The 19,773-nt window shown below is 45.2% G+C and overlaps 2 pseudogenes; both read left to right on the forward strand.

Moving 5' to 3' along the window:
• The first annotated feature begins 5,089 nt into the window (after positions 1-5,089).
• Positions 5,090-5,784, forward strand: LOC144706650 (pathogenesis-related protein PR-1 type pseudogene; annotated as a pseudogene).
• Positions 5,785-14,632: 8,848 nt separating this feature from the next.
• LOC144706669 (pathogenesis-related protein PR-1 type pseudogene) lies at positions 14,633-15,314 on the forward strand (annotated as a pseudogene).
• The last annotated feature ends 4,459 nt before the right edge of the window (positions 15,315-19,773 follow it).

Here is a 19,773-nt window from a genome sequence, read left to right on the forward strand (position 1 = left end):
TCAATGTAGGATTCTCGATTGTGTTTGCTTGATAATGTGCGGTTGAGATTGGCAAGAAACTCTTTAAATAACCCCATTCTATCATCACTGTTGAGAAGAGGTGACATTGCGATGTTCCTGTTGTGATAGTCGCCATTGTTGAGCTTCATTTGAGCAATAGGTCCAATAGAAGCTACCATAGGACGTTTCCCACGGCTGCCATACAGATCTTGCTACAGAAATCGAAAGACCGACAAGAAGCAGCAGCATAAGATTTTCCTCCATTCCTCTTGACGCTTGCCGCGGCACTGATACCGTGAAAGAGTAGGCATTACTGGCTAAAGAACACTAAGAAATAAGCGGAGAAGCAGAGAGAAACTGAGTGAGGGCCACGGAGTGAATAGATTCCATTAACCCACAAAATTTATCTAAAACAGTTCGGGATGTATACATAAACTAATATATATAGAAGACACAAAATACGTAGTTTCTATGACTTAATCATAGCCGTTTCATTCTTTCCTGTCTACATTTGATCCTCGCCATATAGATATAATCCTACCTCTGAACACGTGTTGTCTCCTGGCCACTAATTCTCATAGCAAGTACGTACTCAATTTTACCTGGCATCCATAGCGCTGCTAATGCTGGTATTGCGCCTGGCTACGTAATCCTCTTGGTCCTTTGATGCTGATATGGCGATTGATTGGGTGCCTAGTTGCCGCCCCCCTTGTCACCCAAGCAGTCCGGATATGCTAGTCATGAGGTACCATTAATGGCCCTCCTCCACAGCCAAGTATCACAGCGCCTCTCACACGGCTGCCTAGGGGAACACTGACTAGGTTAAACCAACAAAACCTTACAATAGCACACGCAAAGCCATACGGTCATTGACACTGACCATTACTTCGACATGCTCTGATGCGCTTGAGGTGTTTACTTTAAGGCGGCTTCGGTTGAGACCCGATGGAGTGCTGCAAATCCTTAATATGGTTCTGATCTCTGACCTGATTTTATTTTTCCAATGCATTCCTCGTCCAACCTTGAGAGTTTGTATTACCACTTCACTGCTATCAACTTTAGACAGTTACTCTCTCCCTCTCTCGCTCTCTCTCTGTTTTTCTTCAGATATCTCTCTCTATATCTCGGTCGCCTCTCTCCGCTTTTACACTCCGTCTCTCTCTCTCCCTCTCTTTCTCGTAGATTCAGTGTTTATTTCATTATTTGAAGGGTCGTACTAATTCAAATTCAAGAGTGTAAATTCAGCGAGTAATCCAAGCAGTTAGCTCTTTTTTATCCCTTTTATGGTATTTTAGTAACACGTTAATCATTATTCCAAGTCAATAAAGATGTCAATCTAACTTTTAGGTTATCTTGTGAATTTTATAGAATTTATTACTGGTTGGAATAGCTATCTTTAAATCAAATTGGCAGTTTCGAAAACAAAAATTAATTTTTCATAATGTGTGGATAAATTACCGAGTCTTTTCGATTTTTCTTGAATTTTATTCAATGTTTTCCGAATTTATTGCAAGAAAAAATGAATTTTAAGAAATGTTTAAAGGGTCTTATCCAATTAATTTCGTTTTTCCTATGGTTTTACTTGGGAAAATATAGAGGAGAGAGAAGCGGAGGGGCATATCTATAAATAACATTCTGGGCGTCTCTCTCTCTCTCTTTCTCGGAGTTTCAACCCGCGTTTCTTTTCGTCTCTCCTTGTCTCTCTTTCTCCAAGCGTCTCTCTCTCTCGTACTCTCTCCTTCTCTCCGTCTTTCCCTCTCTTTCTCCTAGTCTCTCCTACCCTCTTTCGCTAAGTCTCTTTTTCTCTCCGTCTTTCTCTTCGTCTCTCCTTCTCTCTCGCTGTCTCTTTTCCTCCCCGTCTTTCCCTTCGTCTGTCATTCTCTCTCCTTCTCGTCTCTCTTACTCTCTCTCGCTGAGTCTCTTTTTCTGTCCGTCTTTATGTTCGTCTCTCCTTCTCCCTCTTTCTCCTCTCTTAAAAAAACACTTGTTAGGATTATTATTATATATAATTCATAATTTTTAAAGAACAGAAATCAAGTGTGTTCACAAGTCAGGTGTCCCCACGTATCATAAGTGGGAAAGGACAGCCTGTTAAGAACAAAACTCTCTCTTACTATCGTTCGCTGAGTCTCTTCTTCTCTCCATCTTTCCCTCCGTCTGTCCTTCTCCCTCTTTCTTCTGGTCTCTCTTACTCTCTCTTGCTGAGTCTCTTTTTCTCTCCGTCTTTCTCTTCGTCCCTCCTTCTCTCTCTTTCTTCTAGTCTCTCTTACTCTCTCTTGCTGAGTCTCTTTTTCTCTCCGTCTTTCTCTTCGTCCCTCCTTCTCTCTCTTTCTTCTAGTCTCTCTTACTCTCTCTCGCGGAGTCTCTTTTTCTCTCCGTCTTTCTCTTCGTCCCTCCTCTCTCTTTCTCCTAGTCTCTCTTACTTTCTCTCGCCGAGTCTCTCTTTCGCTCCGCCTTTCTCTTCGTCTCTACTTCTCTCTCTTTCTCCTAGTCTCTCTTACCCTCTCTGCTGAGTCTCTTTCTCTCTCTTTCTCCTAGTCTCTCTTTCTCTCCCTCGCTGAGTCCCTTTTCCTTTCCGTCTCCCCTTCTCTCTCTTTCCCCCAGTCTCTCTTACTCTCCCTCGCTGAGTCTCTTTTCCTTTCCGTCTCCCCTTCTCTCTCTTTGTCCTAGTCTCTCTTACTCTCTCTCCCTGAGTCTCTTTTTCTCTCTGTCTCTCTCTTTCTCTCTCTTTATCCTAGTCTCTCTCTCCGTCGCTCGCCGAGTCTCCGTCTTTCTCTTGGTTTCTACTTCTCTCTCTTAGTCGCCCTCCTTCTCTCTCTCTCTCTCTCTTTCTCTCTCTCGCTCTCTTTCTCTCTCTCTCTCTCTCTCTCTCTCTCTCTCTTTCTCTCTCTCTCGCTCTCTTTCTCTCTTTCTCTCTCTCTCTGTCGCTCGCTTGAGTGTCAGTCTCTCTCTCTCTCTCGCTCTCGCTTGCTCTATATCTGTCTCTCGGTCTTCTCCCGCGCGCTCAATGGCGCGACGGCAAGTTAAGACGGTAACTAGTTACGGCGGCTCAACCTGTTTAACCCAAAGGCAGGAGGAACTCAACCACATTCTTGCGTGTCGTTTTGCCGGCGAAGGTAAAGGTTGGGTCCAAGAATCAAGAATTCAAGGCCATCCATGCTTATTCATCATCGCCTTTGAAAATTACCGTCCGGCCAAAGTGTGCTTTGAACGTTTGGTTAAAGACTTCGCCGCGGAGTCGTAGGGTTCATAGATTTTCTGTCGCCCGCTACACCGCGTTTTTCAATCCCACAATGATCTTTGCGCCGCTTCTTCATGGATTGAGGCATTTCGTCGGCTGAATAACGCCGCCGCATAATTCAGCTAAGAGGGCAGAAAGGATAACAACCGTTAGGCACGGGGTTTTGTTGGTCGCACGAAATTAACAAGGATAAGTCGGCGTTAATAAATTCACAAGTAAAATCTGTGCATCGTGTCTCGATTTTTCCTAATACTTGACGTCTAGTTTTGTTCGCGTCGCGACATGTAGAATTCTGAAATTCATCAGCATGTTTCTTATATATGTATTACAAGCTATGAACCTGGATCAATGAAGCGGACCAATGGAACACTACACTTAATTGTATTTAATAAGAAACTACACTTACTGTCTTGAAACGTCTATAAACTAGACTTCGCTTAATCTTTTCAATATTTGAAACACCAAAGGATCTCTGCGATGCAGGTGGGATGACATACCAAACAAAGTCTAATCGCTCAATAAAAATACGACGTTGGTACGCTAAATCTGCTCTAACTGGATTTAGTCGACATCCCAAACATAATCTCCTTTCGATCTGAGACACTGTTCAACGTGCGTTTCCTCTAAGACCCGTGGAACACTAATTTCTGACGGTCCATTTAAACGGATAGGGAGATATACTCTTCGAACTCCGTCGGGGAGCCAGCTCTCTCGCGTTCTGAGCAAAAAACACAGGATCGTCAAGCGCATTGCATACTTCGCACGAACATCGTATCGCTGCCGAACCACCTTGGTCTATTACACAAAAAGGAACCAAGCGATGTGATTTACTGTCCTCTGGCATCATGCGAAGACGAATAAGTATGGCATCATGCTGATGAAATTTCAGAATTCTGCATGTCGCGACGCGAACAAAACTAGACGTGGAACAATCACACGGAACAATCACAATCAGAATTCTACATGGCCCGCTTTCCCTAGCCTACAGTCACGGCGGCTTCGGGCTCAGACCGCAAGAAATGTGGTTGTCACGCCCACGAACGTCCGGTAGCAGGCTGATTTGACGAAATCACAGAAAGCGAAGAGAATGTAACAAGAACTTTCCAGCAGTTACATCGGCGAGGCGGCGGGAACTTTCCTCCAGTCGTCCGTTGCTTCTTTGCTGAGGGAGCTCGAGGCTTCGTCCAAGCCGGCGTGGGGCCAGCCACACAGCTTCGTTATTAGTTTATTAGTTTCTTAAACACAACGAGCTGGTAAGAAAATCGGGGCATAATTTTGTTCATCACCTTGACAAACACAGAGGGTGCGTTCAGTGATTTGCGCCTCCTTCACACGGGAAAGATATCTGCGCTGCCCCTACATTCGCAGAAGACGCTCCTTTGATGAACGCGGGTGAGACGATTCTCTTGGTAGACTCAGCCCGCGAAACAATCCATCCAAAAGGGCCGAGAGAATAAGTCAAATACTCCATACGACCTGGTCGCCAGTTCGAGTCGCCAGTTCTCACAAGTCGAAACAATCTTATCCTCACAAGTCGCCCGTTCGAGTTTTGGTTTCGTGGAATATCCGGTCGTTGAAAGCTTGGCCCCAGCCACTTGGCAATTAAAATACAAGTTTTCCGTATTGCAACACCACGCCCATGGCGATGAACAATCAATCTAAATGCTCCGCGGCGGCTAAGAACCAGTCTTGTCTTAGATATTAGCTATACTCCATACGACCTGGTCCGCGAGAACCTTGCCGCTCTGATCCAGTATAAAACATTCCTCCGGCGCCCACAAAACCATCAAAGAGCCTTTCTCCCTTGAGTAGAGCTACATCGCAGCCAAGATCTAGCACACGCTTTAGACGCAAGGCCAGAAAATGGCGGCTCGACGTCTTCCCTTGCACTGGCCGCCTGCGTCCTTGCGTTTGCCGCTGCATGCTCGGTCCAAGCGCAAAACACCCTCAGGACTACTTGGTTGCGCACAACGCGGCCCGAGCCGCCGTAGGGGTGGGTCCGATGGTGTGGGATGCACAGGTCGCGGCATACGCCCAGAGCTACGCCAACCAGAGGCGCGCCGACTGCAGGCTCGTCCATTCCACCGGAAGCAACTACGGGAGAACCTCTTCTGGGGATCGGGCAAGGAGTGGACGGCCAGAGAGGCAGTCCAGTCCTGGGTGAACGAGCGCAAGGACTACAATTACGCCACAAATACCTGCACACCGGGAAGAGTCTGCGGTCACTACACTCAGGTGGTCTGGCGTAACTCTGTGAGGCTCGGCTGCGCCCGCGTCAGGTGCAACAGCGGAGCCATACTTATCACCTGCAACTACAGTCCCCCCGGCAACTACGTCGGCCAACGACCTTACTAGGCGCGCCTACTTTGGGCTTCTTGCTTGTGTTGTACGCCGAATAATTGAGGGAACAGGCTCACCCTTCCAGGGTCCCACAATAAACGACGGACAAGAAATTTAGACTAAATCTCCTGTCCTGAGCTCACCGTGTTGGGAAATTCATACTTTGTGTTGACCCAAATAGTGCATTTCAAACAATCGGTTTATCCGCGCGTTCAGGACTTTATCTTGTTCGGAGTAAAGAGTGGCTTCGACCACCGACGGGGTACCTTGGAACCTCAATCTACGCCCTGACGCCCGATAGAACAATAGTGCGGGGACGCGGAAGGGACGGTTTTTCGTCCCAGGATGAAAATATCGTCCCGTCCGCGAGGTCGGACGAAGACGGGGCAAAACTTCGTCATAGAGCGAAAGGAGGAGATGGTTTTTCTGCACTTGGACGAAAAAACGTCCCGTTCTGAGGCCTCGGATGATGGACGAAAAGATACGGACGAATATTTTGGTGCCTCCGCCGTCGGCACTTAATTTCTTCTCCTCGTCTTTCTCTTCTCTCTCTGTTTCTTCCCTTTTCTCTCTCTTACAATCTCTCTCTGTTCTCCTTTCTCTCTCTGTATCTCTTTTTTATCTCTCTCATTTCTCATATCTCTATCTATCAGCTAAACTCTCTATTGTCTCCTCTATCTCGTTTCTGGTCTCTCCTCTCTCTTAGCTCATATATCTCCCTTCTCTCTCTTTCTCGTTTCTTGGCTCTCCGTCTCTCTTGTACCTAGACTCTCTCTTATCCCTCTCTAGCCTGTCTCGCCTCTCCTTCTCTCAGTTCATCTCTTTCTCGTTTATCATCTTTCTTTCCTTGCTAAGCTCTCTCTGACCTCTCTCTATCTCATTTCTTGTGTCTCTCTCTGAGCTCATCTCTCTCTATATCGTTTGTCATATCGCTTTCTTGCTATACTCTCTCTTACCTCTCTCTATCTCGTTTCTCGTCTCTCTCTCTCTCTCTCTCTCTCTCGTTTGTCATCTTTCTTTATCTGCTAAGCTCTCTCTTACATGTCGCTATCTCTGTTTCTCGTCTCTCTCTCTATGAGCTCATCTCTATCTCTCTCTCTCGTTTGTCATCTTTCTTTATCTGCTAAGCTCTCTTACATCTCGCTATCTCGTTTCTCGTCTCTCTCTATAAGCTCATCTCTATCTCTCTCTCTCTCTCTCTCTCTCTCTCTCTCTCTCTCTCTCTCTCTCTCTCTCTCTCTCTCTCTCTCTCTCTCTCTCTCTCTCTCTCTCTCTCTCTTTCTTTCCGCTTCTCTCTCTCTCTCTCTCTCTCATTTGTCATCTCTCTTTCTCTCTCTCTCTCTCCTCTCTCTCTCTCTCTCTCTTCTCTCTCTCTCAGCTCATCTCTCTCTCTCTGTTCCTCATCTTTTTTGTGCTAAGCTCTCTTACCTCTTTATATGTCGTTTCTCGTCTATCTCCTCCCAGCTCATCTCTCTCTGTTTGTCATCTCTCTTTCCTTGCTAAGCTCTCTCTCTTACCTCTCTCTATCTCGTTTCTAGTCTCTCTCTTTCAGCTCATCTCTCTCTCTCTCGTTCCTCATATTTTTTGTTGCTAAGCTGTCTCTTACCTCTTTATATGTCGTTTCTCGTCTCTCTCTCTCAGCTCACCTCTCTCTCTCTCTCCTTGCCAAACACTCTCTTCCATCTCTCTATCTCATTCCTCGTCGGGGGAGCGGGCTTCGACGACGAGAACGGGATGAAAGGGGCCGGCGGCGGTTGGCTGGAGGGTGCGGAGGAGGGAGAGGGGTAGGGAGACAACTCGGACAGGGCAGGGCACATGACTCCTAACGCGGAGGGTAAGATAAAGCAGGGAGTCGCAGCCTCATGAACTCTTTCCTTCACCCCCGATGGGGGACGAACCAATTATAACTCGACGGGAAGAATCGATCTGACCCCGGACGTGGACGAAAATTATTCACCTTGGACGAATCCCCGGACGAGACGGTTCGGATGAAGCTGAAGTATACGGACGGGACAACCTTCATCCTGTCCCGGACAGTCCGGAACTATAGAGAGAACAGTCCAGGGCTCGCCAAACGAATGCACATATCCAATAAGCGCCGGAAATCACAAGATAAGCAATTATAATTATTCTGATACAAAAGTATATATGTTTTGAAATAGAAACCAATATTTATCAGATCCAAATTTTGAACCATTAAAATTATACAACAACCCCAAGCACTCGTCATATTAATGGATAGCTTCACTAGTGTTTTCTCACTAGTGTACCCATTGATCAAATCAATGGTAGGATGCCTTATGTGAATCATTACGGTTGCCAAATGATGATAAATTACATGTCTTATTAAAACAGTATGGAGGCATTTTATTGTGTTTCGTAATAAACAGATAAAGAGTTTTATTAAAACGATTTTGGTTACAGCAAGCCAAAAGGGTCACTTACTCTGCCCGCTTGAGAAAAATACGCAAACGCTGCGTAAAGGATGGTTCCTTCCGTAGGAAGATATTGAAACTAGTAAATTATTTTAATGCAGGTGATCCAGGGTATTTCATCCGCCAGAAGTCCAATCGCTTAGGATCCACAAATCCGAGGGCAAATAGAAGAATTTTCAGGCAATCAGCCCACAAATATAATCAAATTTATAATTTAAGATCAAGAACATAAAAAAAGATGACATGTGATTCATATGGTCAAAATTACCATCTATACCAATCAAAAGTGCTGGGCAAATTCTGGATATCAACCTCATACCGATTTCTCCTCCTTCCACTTATTTATCATTTCAGAGAAAGTTATGTCTCACAAATTTATGCTCGTAAGTGAGACATGCACTTCCCAGTTCCAACAATCATAGAACTATGGACACTCAGGATATAATCTAAGTCATAATAGAGCAGAGGCTATCGCCACTCAGTAAATAAAGACTTTATGGACGGATAAAATGTGAAATGCTATTCACATTGCATCAGGATTCTTTGATGTTGCTATTTCCTGCTCTCAGGATTTCATCGGGTGTGGTTCTCTTGATGCGCACAACGCCCATGGCATCGCTCGGGACTGGGTTAACAAAGCACAGTCGGAGTTAAAAGATATCAACATGCTCCAATAAAATTGTGTGGGAGACAACCCAATCACAGCCCTTTGGCTTCTTTCGGTACATCGAGATAGACAATATTCTTTAACACCCATGTGAGATGTATAAGCAAGTCTTCGAAGGCAGGCAATGAGAGAAGCGACTTATGATAGGATCCCAGTACAATGATCGGTAGTATTAAACAATGCTTTCTATCCATCGTTATTTACATGATATTCTTAAACGATGCCAAAATAATTGATAGGCTAAATATATATTATCAAACTCCTACGATTTAGTATCAGTGATCGCACTGCACTTAGCATGGGCGCTGAAAGTATTTCGTAACAGACTTTTCTAAGTGCTTCGATACTTTGATTCCAAATCTTAATCAGGTTAGTTAATACATCGGTATTTTAGGTGCCCGATGACATGCATTTGAATATCACAATGTTACGATCCAATAGCGATATGGAATCATACTTACGCGATGAGTACCAGTGATTTTACTGCAGGTAGCGCTGGGACCCTTAAAATAATTCATTAAACATATTTTGAATAGATCCACGGTTCTGGCAGTGCTCTCTTCATTGGTAAAGTTTGGTGATTGAGCTATCAATGCTTGGCCATTGTTGGCTGCAGGTGGATACGGGGCTTTGTCTTTCTCACGGGGAACATAAGAAATGCATCGTGTGCTTTGAGGTTGGCAACAATTTTGTCAAATTTCAAGTTCCCAATTGTTGGCGCTGAGTGTATGTTGGTTCGTGTTCACTCAGCAAGGTGAACGCGATATAAGCCTCATTTGGTAGTTGCGCGCTTGTGGGGGCCGTGAACACAATCGAATCCTGTCTCGCTGATTATGCCTCGTTGTTGTGCTGTGCGACACACTCTATAATTGTCCGTTGAGATAGTCCATGGAGCTGTCTGTATGTTATCAACCATTCCTCAATGTAGGATTCTCGATTGTGTTTGCTTGATAATGTGCGGTTGAGATTGGCCAAGAAACTCTTTAAATAACCCCATTCTATCATCACTGTTGAGAAGAGGTGACATTGCGATGTTCCTGTTGTGATAGTCGCCATTGTTGAGCTTCATTTGGGCAATAGGTCCAGGAGAAGATAGCATAGGGACGTTTCCCACGGCTGCCATACAGATCTTGCTACAGAAATCGAAAGACGGACAAGAAGCAGCAGCATAGGAGGATCCTCCATTCCTCGTGACGCTTGCGCGCACTGATACCGTGAAAGAGTAGGCATTACTGGCTAAAGAACACTAAGAAATAAGCGGAGAAGCAGAGAGAAACTGAGTGAGGGCCACGGAGTGAATAGATTCCATTAACCCACAAAATTTATCTAAAACAGTTCGGGATGTATACATAAACTAATATATATAGAAGACACAAAATACGTAGTTTCTATGACTTAATCATAGCCGTTTCATTCTTTCCTGTCTACATTTGATCCTCGCCATATAGATATAATCCTACCTCTGAACACGTGTTGTCTCCTGGCCACTAATTCTCATAGCAAGTACGCACTCAATTTTACCTGGCAACCATAGCGCTGCTAATGCTGGTATTGCGCCTGGCTACGTAATCCTCTTGGTCCTTTGATGCTGATATGGCGATTGATTGGGTGCCTAGTTGCCGCCCCTTGTCACCCAAGCAGTCCGGATATGCTAGTCATGAGGTACCATTAATGGCCCTCCTCCACAGCCAAGTATCACAGCGCCCTCTCACACGGCTGCCTAGGGGAACACTGACTAGGTTAAACCAACAAAACCTTACAATAGCACACGCAAAGCCATACGGTCATTGACACTGACCATTACTTCGACATGCTCTGATGCGCTTGAGGTGTTTACTTTAAGGCGCTTCGGGTTGAGACCCGATGGAGTGCTGCAAATCCTTAATATGGTTCTGATCTCTGACCTGATTTTATTTTTCCAATGCATTCCTCGTCCAACCTTGAGAGTTTGTATTACCACTTCACTGCTATCAACTTTAGACAGTTACTCTCTCTCTCTCGCTCTCTCTCTCTGTTTTTCTCTTCAGATCTCTCTCTATATCTCGGTCGCCGCCTCTCTCCGCTTTTACACTGCTCTCTCTCTCTCCCTCTCTTTCTCGTAGATTCAGTGTTTATTTCATTATTTGAAGGGTCGTACTAATTCAAATTCAAGAGTGTAAATTCAGCGAGTAATCCAAGCAGTTAGCTCTTTTTATCCCTTTTATGGTATTTTAGTAACACGTTAATCATTATTCCAAGTCAATAAAGATGTCAATCTAACTTTTAGGTTATCTTGTGAATTTTATAGAATTTATTACTGGTTGGAATAGCTATCTTTAAATCAAATTGGCAGTTTCAAAACAAAAATTAATTTTTCATAATGTGTGGATAAATTAATGAGTCTTTTCGATTTTTCTTGAATTTTATTCAATGTTTTCCGAATTTATTGCAAGAAAATGAATTTTAAGAAATGTTTAAAGGGTCTTATCCAATTAATTTCTGTTTTTCCTATGGTTTTACTTGGGAAAATATAGAGGAGAGAGAAGCGGAGGGCATATCTATAAATAACATTCTGGGCGTCTCTCTCTCTCTCTTTCTCGGAGTTTCAACCTGCGTTTCTTTTCGTCTCTCCTTGTCTCTCTTTCTCCAAGCGTCTCTCTCTCTCTCGTACTCTCTCCTTCTCTCCGTCTTTCCCTCTCTTTCTCCTAGTCTCTCCTACCCTCTTTCGCTAAGTCTCTTTTTCTCTCCGTCTTTCTCTTCGTCTCTCCTTCTCTCTCGCTGTCTCTTTTCCTCCCTGTCTTTCCCTTCTGTCTGTCATTCTCTCTCCTTCTCGTCTCTCTTACTCTCTCTCGCTGAGTCTCTTTTTCTGTCCGTCTTTATGTTCGTCTCTCCTTCTCCCTCTTTCTCCTCTCTTAAAAACACTTGTTAGGATTATTATTATATATAATTCATAATTTTTAAAGAACAGAAATCAAGTGTGTTCACAAGTCAGGTGTCCCCACGTATCATAAGTGGGAAAGGACAGCCTGTTAAGAACAAAACTCTCTCTTACTATCGTTCGCTGAGTCGCTTCTTCTCTCCATCTTTCCCTCCGTCTGTCCTTCTCCTCTTTCTTCTGGTCTCTCTTACTCTCTCTTGCTGAGTCTCTTTTTCTCTCCGTCTTTCTCTTCGTCCCTCCTTCTCTCTCTCTCTTTCTTCTAGTCTCTCTTACTCTCTCTTGCTGAGTCTCTTTTTCTCTCCGTCTTTCTCTTCGTCCCTCCTTCTCTCTCTTTCTTCTCGTCTCTCCTACTCTCCCTCGCGCATTCTCTTTTCCCCTTCGTCTTTCCCCTCGTCCCTCCTCTCTCTTTCTCCTAGTCTCTCTTACTTTCTCTCGCCGCGTCTCTCTTTCGCTCCGCCTTTCTCTTCGTCTCTACTTCTCTCTCTTTCTCCTAGTCTCTCTTACCCTCTCTGCTGAGTCTCTTCTCTCTCTTTCTCCTAGTCTCTCTTTCTCTCCTCGCTGAGTCCTTTTCCTTTCCGTCTCCCCTTCTCTCTCTTTCCCCAGTCTCTCTTACTCTCCCTCGCTGAGTCTCTTTCCTTTCCGTCTCCCCTTCTCTCTCTTTGTCCTAGTCTCTCTTACTCTCTCTCCTGAGTCTCTTTTTCTCTCTGTCTCTCTCTTTCTCTCTCTTTATCCTAGTCTCTCTCTCCGTCGCTCGCCGAGTCTCCGTCTTTCTCTTGGTTTCTACTTCTCTCTTTCTCTTAGTCGCCCTCCTTCTCTCTCCCTCTCTCTCTCTCTCTCTCGCTCTCTCTCTCTTTCTCTTTCTCTCGCTCTCTCTCTCTCGCTCTCTCTTTCTCTCTCTCGCTCTCTTTCTCTCTTTCTCTCTCTCTCTGTCGCTCGCTTGAGTGTCAGTCTCTCTCTCTCTCTCGCTCTCGCTTGCTCTATATCTGTCTCTCGGTCTCTCCCGCGCGCTCAATGGCGCGACGGCAAGTTAAGACGGTAACTAGTTACGGCGGCTCAACCTGTTTAACCCAAAGGCAGGAGGAACTCAACCACATTCTTGCGTGTCGTTTTGCCGGCGAAGGTAAAGGTTGGGTCCAAGAATCAAGAATTCAAGGCCATCCATGCTTATTCATCATCGCCTTTGAAAATTACCGTCCGGCCAAAGTGTGCTTTGAACGTTTGGTTAAAGACTTCGCCGCGGAGTCGTAGGGTTCATAGATTTTCTGTCGCCCGCTACACCGCGTTTTTCAATCCCACAATGATCTTTGCGCCGCTTCTTCATGGATTGAGGCATTTCGTCGGCTGAATAACGCCGCCGCATAATTCAGCTAAGAGGGCAGAAAGGATAACAACCGTTAGGCACGGGGTTTTGTTGGTCGCACGAAATTAACAAGGATAAGTCGGCGTTAATAAATTCACAAGTAAAATCTGTGCATCGTGTCTCGATTTTTCCTAATACTTGACGTCTAGTTTTGTTCGCGTCGCGACATGTAGAATTCTGAAATTCATCAGCATGTTTCCTTTATATATGTATTACAAGCTATGAACCTGGATCAATGAAGCGGACCAATGGAACACTACACTTAATTGTATTTAATAAGAAACTACACTTACTGTCTTGAAACGTCTATAAACTAGACTTCGCTTAATCTTTTCAATATTTGAAACACCAAAGGATCTTCTGCGATGCAGGTGGGATGACATACCAAACAAAGTCTAATCGCTCAATAAAAATACGACGTTGGTACGCTAAATCTGCTCTAACTGGATTTAGTCGACATCCCAAACATAATCTCCTTTCGATCTGAGACACTGTTCAACGTGCGTTTCCTCTAAGACCCGTGGAACACTAATTTCTGACGGTCCATTTAAACGGATAGGGAGATATACTCTTCGAACTCCGTCGGGGAGCCAGCTCTCTCGCGTTCTGAGCAAAAAACACAGGATCGTCAAGCGCATTGCATACTTCGCACGAACATCGTATCGCTGCCGAACCACCTTGGTCTATTACACTAAAAGGAACCAAGCGATGTGATTTACTGTCCTCTGGCATCATGCGAAGACGAACAAGTATGGCATCATGCTGATGAAATTTCAGAATTCTGCATGTCGCGACGCGAACAAAACTAGACGTGGAACAATCACACGGAACAATCACAATCAGAATTCTACATGGCCCGCTTTCCCTAGCCTACAGTCACGGCGGCTTCGGGCTCAGACCGCAAGAAATGTGGTTGTCACGCCCACGAACGTCCGGTAGCAGGCTGATTTGACGAAATCACAGAAAGCGAAGAGAATGTAACAAGAACTTTCCAGCAGTTACATCGGCGAGGCGGCGGGAACTTTCCTCCAGTCGTCCGTTGCTTCTTTGCTGAGGGAGCTCGAGGCTTCGTCCAAGCCGGCGTGGGGCCAGCCACACAGCTTCGTTATTAGTTTATTAGTTTCTTAAACACAACGAGCTGGTAAGAAAATCGGGGGCATAATTTTGTTCATCACCTTGACAAACACAGAGGGTGCGTTCAGTGATTTGCGCCTCCCTTCACACGGGAAAGATATCTGCGCTGCCCCTACATTCGCAGAAGACGCTCCTTTGATGAACGCGGGTGAGACGATTCTCTTGGTAGACTCAGCCCGCGAAACAATCCATCCAAAAGGGCCGAGAGAATAAGTCAAATACTCCATACGACCTGGTCGCCAGTTCGAGTCGCCAGTTCTCACAAGTCGAAACAATCTTATCCTCACAAGTCGCCCGTTCGAGTTTTGGTTTCGTGGAATATCCGGTCGTTGAAAGCTTGGCCCAGCCACTTGGCAATTAAAATACAAGTTTTCCGTATTGCAACACCACGCCCATGGCGATGAACAATCAATCTAAATGCTCCGCGGCGGCTAAGAACCAGTCTTGTCTTAGATATTAGCTATACTCCATACGACCTGGTCCGCGAGAACCTTGCCGCTCTGATCCAGTATAAAACATTCCTCCGGCGCCCACAAACCATCAAAGAGCCTTTCTCCCCTTGAGTAGAGCTACATCGCAGCCAAGATCTAGCACACGCTTTAGACGCAAGGCCAGAAAATGGCGGCTCGACGTCTTCCCCTTGCACTGGCCGCCTGCGTCCTTGCGTTTGCCGCTGCATGCTCGGTCCAAGCGCAAAACACCCCTCAGGACTACTTGGTTGCGCACAACGCGGCCCGAGCCGCCGTAGGGGTGGGTCCGATGGTGTGGGATGCACAGGTCGCGGCATACGCCCAGAGCTACGCCAACCAGAGGCGCGCCGACTGCAGGCTCGTCCATTCCACCGGAAGCAACTACGGGAGAACCTCTTCTGGGGATCGGGCAAGGTGGACGGCCAGAGAGGCAGTCCAGTCCTGGGTGAACGAGCGCAAGGACTACAATTACGCCACAAATACCTGCACACCGGGAAGAGTCTGCGGTCACTACACTCAGGTGGTCTGGCGTAACTCTGTGAGGCTCGGCTGCGCCCGCGTCAGGTGCAACAGCGGAGCCATACTTATCACCTGCAACTACAGTCCCCCCGGCAACTACGTCGGCCAACGACCTTACTAGGCGCGCCTACTTTGGGCTTCTTGCTTGTGTTGTACGCCGAATAATTGAGGGAACAGGCTCACCCTTCCAGGGTCCCACAATAAACGACGGGACAAGAAATTTAGACTAAATCTCCTGTCCTGAGCTCACCGTGTTGGGAAATTCATACTTTGTGTTGACCCAAATAGTGCATTTCAAACAATCGGTTTATCCGCGCGTTCAGGACTTTATCTTGTTCGGAGTAAAGAGTGGCTTCGACCACCGACGGGGTACCTTGGAACCTCAATCTACGCCCCGACGCCCGATAGAACAATAGTGCGGGGACGCGGAAGGGACGGTTTTTTCGTCCCAGGATGAAAATATCGTCCCGTCCGCGAGGTCGGACGAAGACGGGGCAAAAACTTCGTCATAGAGCGAAAGGAGGAGATGGTTTTTCTGCACTTGGACGAAAAAAACGTCCCGTTCTGAGGCCTCGGATGATGGACGAAAAGATACGGACGAATATTTTGGTGCCTCCGCCGTCGGCACTTAATTTCTTCTCCCTCGTCTTTCTCTTCTCTCTCTGTTTCTTCCCTTTTCTCTCTCTTACAATCTCTCTCTCTGTTCTCCCTTCTCTCTGTATCTCTTTTTTATCTCTCTCATTTCTCATATCTCTATCTATCAGCTAAACTCTCTATTGTCTCCTCTATCTCGTTTCTGGTCTCTCCTCTCTCTTAGCTCATATATCTCCTTCTCTCTCTTTCTCGTTTCTTGGCTCTCCGTCTCTCTTGTACCTAGACTCTCTCTTATCCCTCTCTAGCCTGTCTCGCCTCTCCTTCTCTCAGTTCATCTCTTTCTCGTTTATCATCTTTCTTTCCTTGCTAAGCTCTCTCTGACCTCTCTCTATCTCATTTCTTGTGTCTCTCTGAGCTCATCTCTCTCTATATCGTTTGTCATATCGCTTTCCTTGCTATACTCTCTCTTACCTCTCTCTATCTCGTTTCTCGTCTCTCTCTCTCTCTCTCTCTCTCTCTCGTTTGTCATCTTTCTTTATCTGCTAAGCTCTCTCTTACATGTCGCTATCTCGTTTCTCGTCTCTCTCTCTATGAGCTCATCTCTATCTCTCTCTCTCGTTTGTCATCTTTCTTTATCTGCTAAGCTCTCTTACATCTCGCTATCTCGTTTCTCGTCTCTCTCTATAAGCTCATCTCTATCTCTCTCTCTCGTTTGTCATCTTTCTTTTCCTGCGAAGCTCTCTTACCTCTCTCTCTCTCTCTCTCTCTCTCTCTCTCTCTCTCTCTCTCTCTCTCTCTCTCTCTCTCTCTCTCTCTCTCTCTCTCTCTCTCTCTCTCTCTCTCTCTCTCTCTCTCTCTCTCTCTCTCTCTTCAGCGCTCTCTCTCTCTCTCATTTGTCATCTCTCTTTCCGTGCTAAGCCCTCTCTTACCTCTTTATATGTCGTTTCTCGTCTATCTCCTCCCAGCTCATCTCTCTCTGTTTGTCATCTCTCTTCCTTGCTAAGCTCTCTTACCTCTCTCTATCTCGTTTCTAGTCTCTCTCTTCAGCTCATCTCTCTCTCTCTCTCGTTCCTCATATTTTTTTGTTGCTAAGCTGTCTCTTACCTCTTTATATGTCGTTTCTCGTCTCTCTCTCAGCTCACCTCTCTCTCTCTCTCTCCTTGCCAAACACTCTCTTCCATCTCTCTATCTCATTCCTCGTCGGGGGAGCGGGCTTCGACGACGAGAACGGGATGAAAGGGGCCGGCGGCGGTTGGCTGGAGGGTGCGGAGGAGGAGAGGGGTAGGGAGACAACTCGACAGGGCAGGGCACATGACTCCTAACGCGGAGGGTAAGATAAAGCAGGGAGTCGCAGCCTCATGAACTATTTTTTTCATCCCCGATGGGGGACGAACCAATTATAACTCGACGGGAAGAATCGATCTGACCCCGGACGTGGACGAAAATTATTCACCTTGGACGAATCCCCGGACGAGACGGTTCGGATGAAGCTGAAGTATACGGACGGGACAACCTTCATCCTGTCCCGGACAGTCCGGAACTATAGAGAGAACAGTCCAGGGCTCGCCAAACGAATGCACATATCCAATAAGCGCCGGAAATCACAAGATAAGCAATTATAATTATTCTGATACAAAAGTATATATGTTTTGAAATAGAAACCAATATTTATCAGATCCAAATTTTGAACCATTAAAATTATACAACAACCCCAAGCACTCGTCATATTAATGGATAGCTTCACTAGTGTTTTCTCACTAGTGTACCCATTGATCAAATCAATGGTAGGATGCCTTATGTGAATCATTACGGTTGCCAAATGATGATAAATTACATGTCTTATTAAAACAGTATGGAGGCATTTTATTGTGTTTCTCGTAATAAACAGATAAAGAGTTTTATTAAAACGATTTTGGTTACAGCAAGCCAAAAAGGGGTCACTTACTCTGCCCGCTTGAGAAAAATACGCAAACGCTGCAAAGGATGGTTCCTTCCGTAGGGAAGATATTGAAACTAGTAAATTATTTTAATGCAGGTGATCCAGGGTATTTCATCCGCCCAGAAGTCCAATCGCTTCGGATCCACAAATCCGAGAGCAAATACAAGAATTTTCAGGCAATCAGCCCACAAATATAATCAAATTTATAATTTAAGATCAATAACATAAAAAATGATGACATGTGATTCATATGGTCAAAATTAACATCTATTCCAATCAAAAGTGCTGGGCCAATTCTGGATATCAACCTCATACCGATTTCTCCTCCTTCCACTTATTTATCATTTCAGAGAAAGTTATGTCTCACAAATTTATGTCGTAAGTGAGACATGCACTTCCCAGTTCCAACAATCATAGAACTATGGACACTCAGGATATAATCTAAGTCATAATAGAGCAGAGGCTATCGCCACTCAGTAAATAAAGACTTTATGGGACGGATAAAATGTGAAATGCTATTCACATTGCATCAGGATTCTTTGATGTTGCTATTTCCTGCTCTCAGGATTTCATCGGGGTGTGGTTCTCTTGATGCGCACAACGCCCATGGCATCGCTCGGGACTGGGTTAACAAAGCACAGTCGGAGTTAAAAGATATCAACATGCTCCAATAAAATTGTGTGGAGACAACCCAATCACAGCCCTTTGGCTTCTTTCGGTACATCGAGATAGACAATATTCTTTAACACCCATGTGAGATGTATAAGCAAGTCTTCGAAGGCAGGCAATGAGAGAAGCGACTTATGATAGGATCCCAGTACAATGATCGGTAGTATTAAACAATGCTTTCTATCCATCGTTATTTACATGATATTCTTAAACGATGCCAAAATAATTGGATAGGCTAAATATATATTATCAAACTCCTACGACGAGTATCAGTGATCGCACTGCACTTAGCATGGGCGCGCTGAAAGTATTTCGGTAACAGACTTTTCTAAGTGCTTCGATACTTTGATTCCGAAATCTTAATCAGGTTAGTTAATACATCGGTATTTTAGGGGTGCCCGATGACATGCATTTGAATATCACAATGTTACGATCCAATAGCGATATGGAATCATACTTACGCGATGAGTACCAGTGATTTTACTGCAGGTAGCGCTGGGACCCTTAAAATAATTCATTAAACATATTTTGAATAGATCCACGGTTCTGGCAGTGCTCTCTTCATTGGTAAAGTTTGGTGATTGAGCTATCAATGCTTGGCCATTGTTGGCTGCAGGTGGATACGGGGCTTTGTCTTTCTCACGGGGAACATAAGAAATGCATCGTGTGCTTTGAGGTTGGCAACAATTTTGTCAAATTTCAAGTTCCCAATTGTTGGCGCTGAGTGTATGTTGGTTCGTGTTCACTCAGCAAGGTGAACGCGATATAAGCCTCATTTGGTAGTTGCGCGCTTGTGGGGGCCGTGAACACAATAGAACCCTGCCTCGCTGATTATGCCTCGTTGTTGTGCTGTGCGACACACTCTATAATTGTCCGTTGAGATAGTCCATGGAGCTGTCTGTATGTTATCAACCATTCCTCAATGTAGGATTCTCGATTGTGTTTGCTTGATAATGTGCGGTTGAGATTGGTCAAGAAACTCTTTAAATAACCCCATTCTATCATCACTGTTGAGAAGAGGTGACATTGCGATGTTCCTGTTGTGATAGTCGCCATTGTTGAGCTTCATTTGAGCAATAGGTCCAATAGAAGCTACCATAGGACGTTTCCCACGGCTGCCATACAGATCTTGCTACAGAAATCGAAAGACCGACAAGAAGCAGCAGCATAAGATTTTCCTCCATTCCTCTTGACGCTTGCCGCACTGATACCGTGAAAGAGTAGGCATTACTGGCTAAAGAACACTAAGAAATAAGCGGAGAAGCAGAGAGAAACTGAGTGAGGGCCACGGAGTGAATAGATTCCATTAACCCACAAAATTTATCTAAAACAGTTCGGGATGTATACATAAACTAATATATATAGAAGACACAAAATACGTAGTTTCTATGACTTAATCATAGCCGTTTCATTCTTTCCTGTCTACATTTGATCCTCGCCATATAGATATAATCCTACCTCTGAACACGTGTTGTCTCCTGGCCACTA

Source organism: Wolffia australiana, chromosome 1 (assembly GCF_029677425.1).
Source record: "Wolffia australiana isolate 7733 chromosome 1, ASM2967742v1".
In the NCBI taxonomy this organism is placed as follows: domain Eukaryota; kingdom Viridiplantae; phylum Streptophyta; class Magnoliopsida; order Alismatales; family Araceae; genus Wolffia; species Wolffia australiana.